The following is a 4527-nucleotide window of genomic DNA, read 5'->3' on the forward strand; positions in this document are numbered from 1 at the left end:
ACAATTTAGCCCCCAAGGCTTTTGGCAGTGCGGATTCAAACACTGATAGAGCAGTCCAGTCCGAGACATTTTGGCCCCCAAGCTTGGGGCAAAGCGGCTCTCAACATTTTTGGCCCCCAATGTGTGCTTGGGCCGCAACAGTGTCATATTGTAAATTTAAAGAAAATAAATTATTTATTTTATACTCAAATCACAGCTTTATCTCCCACCTCTTCTCCCAATTCCTCCCTTTCATTTGGGAATGGTCTTTCAATGACTGGCCCAGCTTGCAACTCATGCCATGAGAGCCCACTCCTGACACTATGAATGATATTCTGCTATACATGCAAACAAGAGGATAGCATAACTGTCATGAGGGCAACTTCATTAAGCAACTGATAGAAATTGATGTAGAGATCCACAGACAAACCTTAAGGGGAGTTTAGGGAATCCTGTACAAGAGTAGGAGGAAGGATTGGCAGAGCCAGAGGGTTCAAGGACACCACAAGTAAACCTTTCAAAATCAAATAATCTGGGCTCATAGGGGCTCCTACAGACTGAACGGCCAGCCAGAGAGGATGTGTATGATGGACCTAGGCCCTCTGCACATATGTAACAATTGTGTAGCTGGGTCTTCATTTAAGACTCCTATAGCAAGAGCGAGCGAGGGCTATCCCTAACTACAGTACCTGCCTTTGGATACTTTTCCCCTGACAGGGCTGCCTTGTCTAGTCTCAACTGAAGAAGCTGTGCCTAGTCCTACTACAACTTGATATGCCAAGACTAGTTAACATCCTTTTTTCCCCATTATAAAGCAATTATGTATGTTTGTTTTTTATTTATTTATTTATTTTAATATTATTTAAAATCTAACAGTTGTTCCCTCCTAGTCCCCCCTCCCAAAGTTCCTCATCCAATTCCTTCTCCCCACCCCCCTGTTCCCAAGAGGATGCTTCCCCACCACCAGTCCTCACCCTTTCTGGGTCATGAAGTCTCCCTAGGATTTGTCCCATGTTTTCTCACTGAGGACAGACTGGGCAGTCCTCTGCCATGTATGTGTCAGGGACTTTGGATGAGCTCCTGTATGCTACCTAGTTGGTGGCTCAGTGTCTGGGAGCAACCCAGGAGTCCGAGTTAGTTGAGATTGCTGGTCTTCATATGAGATTGCCCTCCTCATCTGCTTCTTCTATTCTTCCCCTAATTCAACCATAGGGGTCCCCAACTTCAGTTCAATAGTTGGGTCTAAGTACCTGCATCTGTCTCACTCAGCTGCTAGACTACTGTCTGCAAGCATATCATAGCATCAGTAATGGTGTTAGGCCATGATGTCTCCCCATGAGGTGGATCCCCAGTTGGTGCAGTCAGTGGACTGTCTTTTTCTCACTCTTTTCTTCATTTTTGTCTCTGCAGTTCTTATAGACAGGAACATTTCTGTGTCATAAATTTTGATTTATGGGTTGGTAATATCATTCCTCCTCTTAAGGCTCTCTCTAAATACTAAAGGTGGAATATTCAAGTTTCCTCTCCCCACTGGTAGGCATTTCATCTAAGATCCTTCCTTTTGAGTGTTGAGAGTTTCTCACCTCTTAGGTCTCTGGTACTTTCTAGAGGGACTCCATACTGCCATCTTCTAAGCCTGCATATTTCCATTCATTCTGATAGACTCTGGGCTTCTCTCCTGTTCCCCTCACATACATAATCCTGTTTCCTCCTCATTTCACTCCCACCCAAAATCCTTTGCTTCCTCTACCGCCCATGCCTTCCCATCTAAGTGGTACTGAAACATCCTCACATCCTCACTTGGCCTTTCTGCTTGTTAAAGCTTTTAAATTCTTTGGGCTGTATCCTAGGTATTCTCTATTTCTTGGCTAATATCCACTTCTTAGTGAGTACATACCATGCATGTCCTTTTGAGTCTGAGTTACTTCACTCAGCATGATATTTTCTAGTTCAATACATTTGCCTGCAAAACTCATGATGTTCTAGTTCTTAATAGCTGAATAATATTTCCTTGTATAAACAAACCACATTTTCTGTATTCATTCTTTGTGGGACATCTTGGTTGTTTCCAGCTTCTGGCTATTACAAATAAGGATGCTATGAACATCATGGAGCACGTGTCCCTCTGGTATGGTGAGATTTATTTTGTGTATATGCCCAAGAGTCATGTAGCTGAGTCATCAGGTAGTTCTGTTTCCAATTTTCTGAGGAACTGCCAGATTGATTTCCAGATTAAAACATTTTTCATATAATTTTGAGAACTGTTTTTGAGATCATATTTTGAGAACTCTTGCCAGAGTTTTCCCACAATATCATTCTGAACTCAAAGTTGATGTTCTTTATTACTATCTCAAAAATATAAGAAAATAAACAAAAAAACAACAAAACACAAAACAAAAAATTGAAAATCAAAATAAATAGAGAAAAGATAAACCAGGCAAAAAAAGGAGGAAAAGGAAGGGGAAAAGGAGGAGGAAGAGGAGGAGGAGGAAGAGGAGGAGGAAGAGAAGGAAGTGTTGACATCAACAATGGGTCCTTATCAAGAGGATTTAGAGAGAAACCAGTAGCCTTGATTATAGCATGTCATGCTTGGTGATTTTAATATGAAAAATTAAATTTAAATTTGGCCATTTGGGAACAAGATATAACCCATTCCTGACACATAGGATTTTACTTGGTGTCATATGATGCCTAGTTTGGGTGTTTTCTTCCTTATCATTTTGTGACTTTATTTATATCCCTTTCATATATATATATATATATATATATATATATATATATATATATATATATATATATATATCAAGAAACTTCTATAGTAGATTTCATATAGTTTTACAAATGGCCTGTTGTGTTAGTTGTTCCTCCCCGTGTTCTCCCATTTTTTCTTCTCTCCCACTCCCCACTCTACTTAACCTGTGTACTCTAGTTCCTCCTGTATCTCTATACAGCACTATACCCCTTTTTTTGTAGATTTGGTTTTTTTTATTTTCCTCAGATCTCCTAGATGTTTTGTTTATATTTAACATTTTATTTCACAAACTACCTAGCTCTTCTTCCTTATCTTTAGGATAAGGAAGTCCCTGGTAAGGAGTGTTTGTGTGGCTACACAAACTACACAAAATAAAAGAGATGGGGTAGGTAGGCAGAAAGGCTTAGATGGACAGTAAGGAAGAGGTAGGTAGATCCTGGGTCCATGCCAATCGGTGGGGTCCCCAGAGAACAGAGCTAGATTGCAGCAGAATGTAAAATATGTCTAGAAAACCTGAAATAAAAATATTTTTGTATGGGCTAACTAAAGTTTAAAATTGTAAGTAACTTAGAAAATGTTCTTTTTTATTGGATATTTTATTTATTTAATATCAGATGCCATCCCCTTTCCCCATTTCTCCTCCCTAGAACACTATTATTCCATCCCCCTTCTTCCTTTTATGCTTTTATAACATTTTAATTACATGCAAGTATTAAGGTCAGTTCTAGGTAGAGGAAATATCAATACAATAGAAGCAAGTAGTCAAGGAACATGCAAAACAATAAACACAAATAGTCAAAGAACAATTAAAGCAATAAACAAAATTCTGTGAACACTTCTGTGATCACTGTTTCTAAGAGTTTATCAGGATGACCAAAATATCTGAGCCAACCTCTTTGTCCTTGCCCAAAGTCATTTTCATATCTGAAGCCTACTTTCTTGTTCTAGCCTAAAATTTAGATTCCTGCCTGAAATTACTTCTTTGTTCCAGGCTCAGTCTTGTTTATGAAATAAAAAAGGGGGAGAGGTGGAGAGCCTTTGGGGCTGCTTGGCAAGCATCTGACATGGGCCAAGGACAAAGAAATGGACTGCTAGGCAGAAATATGACATTGGCTAAGGGCAAGGAAGTGGGCTTCAGGCAGGAATCTGACATTAGGCTAGAACAAAGAAGCAATTTCAGGCAGGAATCTAAATATTAGGCTAGAATATGTTCTTAGAAACACTATGTACCTATCTCAAATTAGACTAGAGTAAATTGGATTGACAGCTACTCTTACACTAGATGCTCTAGTATTAACACCAAATATTTGATACAGCATGTTAATAATATACAGTATTATAGATAAAAAAATTTAAGGGTCTGGGCTATAACATTTGTCTCTAATTTCTATAATCATAATTTAAAAGGTCCTGACAAGTGATGAAAGGTGTAATTTCAGTTTCTCTTATTCTTGTTCTTGCGTTCCATCTGTAGATGAAGGGTAACCTTCAGAGGCAGCATTGCCATTTGCATTGCTGTTAACGTCTATCAGCTGTTCTTGCAAAGACAGATTGACCTTCAATTCACTTATGCCTCTCCTAACCTGAATAACCATCTCTATTACTTATTTTAAATTGTAGATTATTTGTATTTTAAGATATTAGCTAATAGGGCCATTGGTTTTAGAAGGGAACTTTCCATTAGGGAGAAGGTATGGGCTGAGAAAATGATCCCTTCTCCTACAAATGGCTTGTGTTTGTCACATACCTGCCATAAAAATCTCTGTCATACTAATTTTCATGGTAACTATTATTAA

Source organism: Arvicanthis niloticus, chromosome 1 (assembly GCF_011762505.2).
Source record: "Arvicanthis niloticus isolate mArvNil1 chromosome 1, mArvNil1.pat.X, whole genome shotgun sequence".
In the NCBI taxonomy this organism is placed as follows: domain Eukaryota; kingdom Metazoa; phylum Chordata; class Mammalia; order Rodentia; family Muridae; genus Arvicanthis; species Arvicanthis niloticus.